Consider the following 10,098-nt stretch of genomic DNA (forward strand, 5'->3'; position numbering starts at 1 on the left):
AGAGAGACTAAGATGGGAAATAAACATTTCTATAATGATTAAAGTTAATTGGCTTGAAAGGATGCCTCTGAAAGAAATGCTTTCTGGTTTTAGTTCCAATCTATTTTGGGACAAGCCTGTTTTTCATAAGATTGGTAACTGCAAACAGATACTGCCCTTTCATTGGAAACAGATGGTACAGGACATAATTAAAGAAGTATGCACTGGCATCTCAAATAACTGCTTTCAATTACAGCATTTCAAGAGTATTAAGGGGAAATATTTTAAACAAGACCACTGCAAAAATAGATTTTGTCATTAACTTTGAAATAATATTTGACTTAAGGCTGAAATTTCCATGTGCCAGGTCTGGATCTCACAGACTGATGCTGATTGGTGCAGGAGAAATTGAATCATTATGGTCCTATCGTTTGGGGGGAGAAATCTTTTTTGTTTTTCCTTTTAAGGCAGAGGGAAAAAAAATGTATTTTTCCTCTGGTAAGACTCATATTTTATTTTGTGCTTGAATTTCAGTTATATTTCACAACCTTGAGGAGCTTTCCTGGTGGAACCATTTCACTGTGGAGTCCAAGGTTATCTGCTTGTCACTAATGTTAGAGTGCGTGTGTGTGTGTGTGTGTGTGTGTGTGTGCAGGTCCGTGTCCCCCATCAAGTATGCAACCCACATTGTTAAGAATACACTAAGAAAATTCATGCTGAGATGGATACGTACAACCTAAAACAAGATGATGTGTGAAGTTGGCAGATTGCCTGGTCTGGTCCATTTGTAATCTGTAGTTTACTTATTGTAATTTTTATTAGATAATTTTAATGGAGATTATAATAATTAAAATCTAGTTATATGGCACTACTTACAAAGTGCTTCACTTGTCTTGTGTGAACATCTCACACAAGGCAGGTGCTGTGCCAAAAGACAAAACAATGAGCAAGAAGAATGTTCTCTGTCCTCTTGGAGATTATGATTGACAGGTGGAGAGATGGGGGATAGAGATGGTTGAACAGACAATGACAATGTGGGGTGGTAAGTGCTGTGGAGAAAGGTGTCAGGGCCACATGGCAACACCAATGGGCAGCTAACCCAAGCAGTGGCTTCTCCCCAGTTACCTCAAACTTAGTTTTAGAAATGGGGGGGGGGGGAGGAACAGTGCAGTACACTACTTAGCAACTTCCACATGTCTGCTTCCTAGGATCCCTGGCTCCCAACGACTCCAGCAGGGGTCAGGCAAACATGGTCTGATTTATTGATTACAAATGACCATGAATTGGCTACTAAGCATAAATAAACTTTTGATTGTATGTGCATGCATATGCACATTACACATGTGTACACACATGGAGGCAGAGAGAGATAGAACATGCATGAGTCATGCTACCTCTGTCCCACCAACCAAGGCTTCATGGCCTGAAGCTCTATTTCCTTCTCATATGGATTGTGGACGTTGCAATTGGATTTTGGAATATTTTTTCACTTGCAACAACTAAGTCCTAAAAAGTTTAGTAATTTCCTTCATGGTTATACTCAGTGTTTAAATTCTCCATCATGATGATGTTCGGATTAGCTCTATCCAATAATTAGCTTTTCCTGATTTTAGACTCCCTCTCCAGCTTGTGTGTGTGTGTGTGTGTGTGTGTGTGTGAGAGAGAGAGAGAGAGAGAGAGAGAGAGAGAGAGAGAGAGAGAGAGAATCCTGTATTCTTTATTATTTATGGGGAATGAATGGAGATAGTACCACAAAAGCTAATGCCACTTGTTCAAAAAGGGACTGTATAGATTTGCTCCCAAACAATCACAAATAAAATGTGACACAAAAAGTAATCATTTTTAAATAAACAATGAGGGGTAAATAAACAATGAAGGGTAAAAGTTTCCGATTTGGGGCAGGGAATGAGAATTCTGAGAGAAGCACAGGGGGCTTAGAGCCTCAATATGATGAGTGAAGGAAGAAAAGTCCTGAAAATTCATCAGGTGAGAGCATATTTTAGCATAGGGTGGGGACTTATCCAGAGTGGTAGATTGACTGGCTCCGATCTTCACCCTCCTGAATGCATGCCCTGCCACAGTCTCATGGAGGGTGGCGTGTACTTCCTCTCTCAGACTTCGGGCTTGGCCCTGTGACTTGCTGTGATCCTGCGGGCAGGAGCAATGCTAGGCTGATTCCACCTCTCTGCCTTAAGAGGCCTCCCCGGGGGGTCTCTTGTGCCCTTTGGCCACTGCTGCCTCCAGGAGGTGTGCCTTGGCCAGCTCTGGACAGGACCTCAGACAGTGAGAGACATGTGGAGGGGAGCCAGCCATGGGCTCCAGGAGCAAAGCCATGTACATGCTGGAGCAGATGTCCCCAGCTGCGCCCAGCCTCAGGCCCAGCCCAGCCAGCCCACTGACCTGGGAAAATATCGGTCTTTGAAGCGGTGAGTTTGGAGTGACTTGATACACATGTACATTTGTAGCAAAGGCTAATTTAAAAATGTTTGGATGGGCTGGGGTTGTGGTAGAGTGCTCGCCTAGCACATGCGAGGCCCTGGGTTCGATCCTCAGCACCACATAAAAATAAATAAACAAAATAAAGGTATTGTGTCCAACTAAAAAATAAATATAAAATAATTGTTTGGAAAGAATTGGTGGTGTCTAAAGGAGAGGAGAAGGTGATCTAGAGGCCCCTTCCATCTCTAAACAGGAAGTTACTACCAAAGGGCTGGTCAGCCCGGTAGCCTGCTGCCTTGGAGGAATTCACTTCTGGCTTACTTGATTTAAAATCCAGAGCTAATCTGCCCAGTTTGGGGGTGGGAGGGATATTATTTCTGGTTTGCAAATATTCTAAATTTGATAATAATTAATCCAAAAATGGCCTAGGATAAGTCAGTATGCTTCTACTATTCTAGAATATCAGGCAAGTCCCTTGATTGTAAAGTGTAATTCCAGTTGTCCATCGGCCTGGTTCAGTGTTAGTAAGCTCGGGAACTTAATGAATCTATAAAAGGCTGAATGTAAAGTCTGGGGTTGCAAGAGCTGTTTCAGGATCTGCAATCAGCAAACACTTCCTTGTAGCTCTCCTCTCAGTCACCCTGTGCCTGCTCGTTGCTTTCTCCTCCTTGCAGCCTAGATTTTCTTCCCTCAAAACATTGGGTTAACATCATGTGATTTTTTTTCTTTTCCTTTTTAGTTTCAGGAATTGAACTCTAGGTGCCCTTAACAACTGAGCCACATCCCCGGCCCTTTTTTATATTTTATTAGAGACAGGGACTTGCTAAGTTGCTTGGGGCCTCTCTAAATAGCTGGGGCTGGCTTTGAACTCGTGATCCTCCTGCATCAGCCTCCCAAGACACTGGGATTACAGGCCACCGTGCCCTGTGACATCATGTGAATATTATAGATGAATGCTGAGGTTATGAGTACCAAGACTTTGGAGAGGACCTCTATGTCAGCACTCAGGGAATCCTGCCTATCACTGGAACCAAGGCTCATCGCCTCATGAGCCTGCACTGAGGACATGTAATCAATGTGTTTACCTGTTTCCTACATCAACTATGTTTGTCTTACCTGTCCACTCACCTGATCTGTGAAAAATCCACTTGGATCCTGATAACTCGAGAGGGTGGATGGATACCCAATGAAAACATCCTGTCACCACTTGGACTACTTTGAACATTGACATCTAGAAAATAGTGATAATTATAACGATAGTAACATGTTTTTGAACAGTGATGACCAGTAGGCGCTGCGCCAGGGGTTTTACCTGTGTGATTTCATTGAAGCCTCCCCATAATCCCGTGCAGTAGTAACTATTATTAATCCAGAGAGGTCAAACTAACCACATGTAGTTCATAAGTAGCCGAAGTGGGATTGGACGCTGGAGTAGACACCTCGGTCACTGATTTTTCACTACTTCACTGAGAGGTGTTGGTTGAAAACATGATTTTGGATATTCCCTGAAAAACCAGGACTTTCCTTTCTACCTACTTGTTTTTTCCACAATTATTCCAACTTTCTCTTGATAGGGTCCCCTAAACACCTATGTCCTCCAAATATAGTGAAGGGTATCCCTGCTCTTTCCTTGCAGTTCCACCCAATGGTCACCCCCTTGAAGCTCTCAAACAGGACTGGATTTATGCTAAAAATAAAGAAAATTCTAATTTGTTACTAAGCATTCATAAGAGGGCAGAAATTAAAATGATTGTGGCCTTACCCAAATGAGCTTTTCATCTCCACTGAATTTTATCACAATATTGATTTAAAAATTAAATCTCAGGGCTGGGGCTGTAGCTCAGTGGTAGAGCGCGTGCCTAGCATATGAGAGGCACTGGGTTCGATCCTTAGGACTACATGAAAATAAACAAATAAAATAAATGCATGCTGTCCATCTACAATCACAAAAATACCTTAAAAAATAAATCTTACATGTTTAATTTTGATATTTCTTCTTTCTAAAAATAAAAAAGTATTCCCTGGAGGTTACCTGGGGCCAGGAAGAACAATCACTGTCTCAGTCACACCAAGGATAGAAAGGAAGACTCCCCAGTGGTTTTCATGTGACAAACTGTCTGGGTCTTAGTGATGAGATGAGTCATGAAGTTAAAAAAAGAGGAGAGAAGAAAAGCCTTTCAAAAAGACTATGAGAAAAGCAGTACTTTAATCTATTTAGAGAAGCTTGGGAGACTTTTCCCCTTTGGTAAATGCCACAAAGAGTCATTTCTCATGAAAACTGAGAGACAGGCTGTAGCATGACAAGGACTGTCCCCTGGGAATGCTCAGGGAGAGCTCTGGAGCCAGGCCCAGTACGTGGGAGAACCAGGAAGAAGAGGCAGAAACACGTTGAATACTCTTCCAGCAATAATGGAGCTGGGAGGAAAGTAAGAAAGAGAGGAGGTATTTTAAAGGAAAGTCATTCTCACCATTCAAGAACCATAGAATGCATTCCCCATCCGCGCTGGCTTAGCAGAAGATGTACTAGACTTGGACATATCCTTGAAAATATACGGAAAACTTGGACATGTCACTTAAAACAATGCTACACAGAGTGTTTTGGGTTTTGAATCTTGAACCTCCTTCACTTATATAACATGAGTGACCTTGAGCAATTCGTGACAGCTTCAGATGCACCGTTTGTAAAGTGGGAATCATGAAGGCCCAGGGAGGGTCAGTACTTACTGTGGAGGCAAGAGTGCTTGTCACGGCCAACCGAACTGGAATTCCAATATGCAGACCTCAGATTTCTAGAGATTGACCACTTGGTTGGCATCATGGAAGGATGATGGAGTTTCTGTTACAGAACTGACAATACACGATGCGGTTCTCTGAGTGCCTACAGCACACCCAAACTCCCTTCACATAGAGGGAGTGGAGAATACAAGAGGAACACCTGTGCGACACTCCCTACTCAGGTTAGGCTTCAGGTGGATCTGACCCAGTGACACCTGGAAAGGCACACAAGTTTGGGGTGGGACTTGCTTTCCAATCTCGGTTTTTCTTGCTGGCTTTCGGAGGGCTGTTCGAGCCTCAGATCCCCATCCTCGGGATGGGAACACAAAGACTTACACGGCAACCCCTTGGAAAGACTGCAGGTGGCTTGTGAGAGACGCCCAGTAGGGGGTAGACATCTGATCCATGGCAGCAGTTGCCCCTTGGCAGGTCACAGATCCTCAGAGCAGGGACTGAGCCTCATGAACCTGTGATCTCACTGTGCTGAGAGCCATGCCTGTCGCACGCTGGGCACAGTAAGCCTTCACAGAATGGAGAAATAACCACAGAGCTTGCTTAGCGCTCTTGCCCTTTGCTCTAAATGTCATCAGATGGAGCTTTTGCCTGATATGGGAATTTTTTTCCCCCAAAGATCAACTGAGCACCATCTCTGACTTCAGAGTGTATCTCCAGAACAGATAAATGACACCAGCCCCGAACTGGCTGCCGGGGGCCCGTGGCCATCAGTGACACATTCAGATCCCACCCAAACATTGGATGTCTATAGCTTTGGACTCAGTACTGTACCATGTCCCAGCACCATTATGTCTGACAAGTCACTCTGAGAAAGTTAGGTACCCTTTGAACTTAATCTCCTCGTGCATGAGTAAGAGGTGAGGAGGAAACGGGACGTGTGTACTGCCCGGCAGAGCAAGGCAAGTTTTGGACCTGGTGTATGATGCCACCACTCGAGCTCCTAATGTGACGTTTGATTTCCAAAGGAGTTCAAGCTCTGTTGGGGCTTGAAAGGAGCCACCTCCTACTGGGAACCACTCTGTGCCCGTTGGCCCTGAGCATCGTGTGGGGGGCAGAGGAGATGTGCAACCAGGGCTTTGGGAGTTGAGTTGCTTTCAACTGTTACTCAGACTCTACGTGAATCAAGAATACGGCTCCAGGAAAATGTGACTTTAGACACCAGTAACCATAACCGATTCACAGACGTAAGGCAAACCAAAGCAACTTTTTACCTTTCCAATATTAATTAGAGCAATCATCTAGAAGACACCACAGCCATAACATCTCTTGGACTGAACGAGGGTTTAGACAGATTGAACACTGAGGGTTGTCTTAGATGTGAGTAACACAAAGCCCGATTCAACCTGGCCTCAAGATCAAGTGCACTTGCTGGGCCACAGTTTGGGAGTCTGTGGCAGGGTCCATCCTTCCAGCAGCACAATAATGTGATAAAGAACCCAGGTCCCTTCTGCTTCTCTGTTCTGACAACAGCGCTGGCTTAGTCTTGGATGGAAGCTGTGCCGAAGTGGGAGAGTGGACCCACGTTTTGTCATCTGTATCTTTGTTCGAGCACTGAACAGAACGTCAGCCCCTGTCACAGTCCCTCCTTACCACGTTCTCAGCAGCAAATGCTGTGCATAGGCGAGGGACCCTGGCAAGGTTCTGGGAAGGTGACCAAGTGGGGGCCAGCTCCACAGGCTCCATCCCCTCTGCACAGGCTGGGAGTGGGGTGGGCAGGCAGGCTGGGGACTCCAGCACGGTGCCTCCCACGGCAACCACTGTTCGTGGGAAAGAGGCAGAAGGTCAGACTGCGTGGAAGAATTGGGTTGATTAGTGGCTGATAACATAGCTTTATGATTAACCAACTGGAGAGAGATGACAAATGACCTACTGTAGGAATCTTCCCTTCCTTTACCCTGCCAGCTCCTCCCGCTTTTATACAAAAAATGTGTCATTTCAGAAAGGACACCAGAAGAATAGAGGGAGGGGTGTAGGGGGAAGGTGAGGGAAAGGGGAAGGTACCAGGAGACAAAACTGAGCAAACTGTTTTGCTGGACTCTGGATGATGAGCATGTACAGGTATGCAACGACAGACTCTACTCTTTTGTATAATTATAATGTTCCAATAAACAGGAAAAAACCAAAAATGTGTCATTTTACATACTTACGCCATATGAATTACACATTTATACGAGTATCTCACAACCCAGCTATGGAGCTGTGGAAAGCAGGGACTGTGTCTTGCCCATCTTTCCAGCCTCGTACGTAAGAAATAGCTCAGCTTTCAATATTATTTAATAATCAGTTAATGAGGAGAAGCTTCAGGAAGGGAGATTTCAAATGTTCACATATGTGAAAAGAAAACTTCGTAACAATAAATGTATTACATAAGCCTCTAGCCATCTTCACCCTTAGCTGTGAAGGGGATGGACACTGGATTCATGTACAACTGAGGATCCCTTCGATCCTGGAACATGGTGGTTCTCTGAGCTTACCAACCTTATACGCTTCGTGATGGAGGCCCAGACATTTCCCAGGTGGAGGTCAGGACTCTGGATGATGAGAAGGCAATGGGGTCCGCAGTCTGTCTCCTGAGAGTCTGGACCTGCTTCCCAGGGCCCTGACGCCCGTAGAGGGAGGGTGTCCCTTCTCCTTGCCAGGGGTGATGACTGACTGGTCCTTGCTGATGGGGGTCTGGAGTGAGCCTGGCATTCTCTTTCTGCTTATAGATCAGCTGCCAAGATAACAAGAAACACAACTGCAGGAAGTTTCATGAGCCAACGGCGTACTGGGCACAGGGGAGGGGTTTCTTATCAGGAGCAGTCTTCAGCTCCAGGGCTCCTAAAGAAAGAATAAATAAGCAGCATTCGACTGACCGGCAGATGCTCAGTGTTTACCCAGGGCTGACAGTGGGCAGACCCTCAGGCTAGAGGGATCTTGCACACTTGGAAATCAGCTTCCAGCCTACAATAAAATTTGGAGTTCAGTTAGATGCAAAACACACATTTGCACCCACACACGCACACGCACACACACACACACACACACACACACACACGGTGGAAAACAAATCCTCAATAGCAAAGGGAGGCCAGGAGACCTCCCAGGGACTCTGCTGCTCACAGGACAGTTTCCTGCCAGGCCCACAGTGCCAAGGGTGCTGGGACCACCTCTGGGGAACCAAAAAAGTCACTGAAATCTGGATCAAAAGGATCCTTTATGGACCCTATTCCAGGATCAAAAAGAACCCCAACTGTCTCAATCCAACATCAGCCTCTTCAGAACTAAGGGACTGAAAACGGCTGGGGAAGATCGCGAGGAGGCCCAGCTCTCTCATTTGCTTCCAGCATGGACATTCTGTCCACCGTATTTGAAATGACTTTCCTAAGTCCTTTGATTCTCCCAAATATTCCACGCAACATCAGCTTAGGGGTCATATTTTAATATAGTAGTAAAATTCATACTTCACTCTCAACCTGTCCCCTCAGACATGACCACTGTGAGCAGAGTGCCAGACAGTTTTCTCCATCTTCTTGTATATGATTCATTCTTTCACAAATTTACAAGATTTTTTTCTTAGAATACTATGCTGGTCTGTGTGTAAATACATAGGAAAACAGATCTGGAAGGGTCTAAGCAGACACGTCTATTCTACGCACATGCATGTTGCTGCTGCTTTAAACAACAAAGAGGTATTTAGGTAAGATTGTGAAATTTCTAAAAGGAGAAAGTAAAATTTCTATTCCTTGGTGTGGTTACTAATAAAAAGTACTTGGCTTTTTCGTTAGTCGCATTTCTGTCACTGTGACAAATACCTGAGAGGAACAGCGTGAAAGGACGGAAGGTTCGTTTCCGCTCACAGTCCCAGTCCATGGCTGGTTGGCTTCCTGGCTTTGGGGCCTGTTTGGGGCAGAATGTCCTGGTGGGAGCCGGTGGTGAAGGAAGCGGCTCACTCCCGGAGCCAGGAGGCAGAGGGCAGCCCCCGGGCCAGGGACCCAGCTCCCCTTCCAGGGCGTACTCCCAGTGGCCCCACTGCCTCCGGGAGAACCCCCCCCCCGCACGCATCCACCCCCTCCCAGGGCACCTCTGGGGAGCATTCGAGATCCACAACAGCTCTGGGCGCAGACTCAAGGCAAGAGCCCTGGCACTCAAGTGCATGGTGACAAATGACAGTATTTGATTTTCGTGCCCCCCCACCCCCACCCCCCAGGGAAGAATAAGCCCAGAGGAATGAGAAGGAAGAGCCTTGAGTTTCTACTAGACCCCCAAAGTGCTAACTGCTCCAAAGAGCGATGTGGCCAGGTGACACACTCCAGGGTGGGGCGGAGGTTATCCTCAAGGGGCCTCATGAGGAGGAGTCAGTGGACAAAGGAGGCCTGGCCGCAGTTCTAGCATCTAGGTCTGCGAGCCAGCAGGAGGCAGTCTCTGTGGGCTTCAGCTCCCTGCCTTGCTAAGTAGCCCATTCCAGAGCATTGAAAACCCGAGAATTAGGGAGGAGTCCCACTCTTTACCTTTCCAAGTAAAGACAGTCAAAAGGAAGTTTGCTGCAAGTAAGCAACAAACCCGCGAGCTGTCACCAAGCGCAATGGTCCCTTCATAAATGAAAGGAACGTTAACACCAAAAACAAGGCCATAATCTTATATCCTGAAAAATAAAATTTGGAACTCAACTTAATGTTACCCCCCCACACACAAATTTCCCTTTTTGCCATCTCCTTTATGGGCAAGTGCAGTTCTGCCCTGGGCTTTCTCCGGGAACGTCAGTGGTAGCTCTCTCGTGGCAAATTCAGGGGTGTAGAGGGGAATTCTAAGCCCCGCAGCACAGCAGAGAAGTCCAGCATGGAGAGAATGCTCCAGGTTCATTATCAAACAGTTGCTACGCACTGGATCCTTTTCCAGGTGGACAAGCTC

The 10,098-nt window shown here is 46.0% G+C and overlaps 1 long non-coding RNA gene across 1 annotated transcript; it reads right to left on the reverse strand.

Annotated features, from left to right (window-relative positions):
- Window positions 1-1,682: 1,682 nt before the first annotated feature.
- On the reverse strand, window positions 1,683-4,303 carry LOC125618728. The gene is made up of 2 exons (XR_007350139.1): window positions 3,547-4,303; window positions 1,683-2,127 (listed from the first exon to the last, which is right to left on the reverse strand). It is a non-coding gene; the product is annotated as an uncharacterized LOC125618728 (long non-coding RNA).
- Between the last annotated feature and the right edge of the window lie 5,795 nt (window positions 4,304-10,098).

The sequence above is a fragment of the Marmota marmota genome, unplaced genomic scaffold (assembly GCF_001458135.2).
Source record: "Marmota marmota marmota unplaced genomic scaffold, marMar, whole genome shotgun sequence".
Taxonomy (NCBI): domain Eukaryota; kingdom Metazoa; phylum Chordata; class Mammalia; order Rodentia; family Sciuridae; genus Marmota; species Marmota marmota.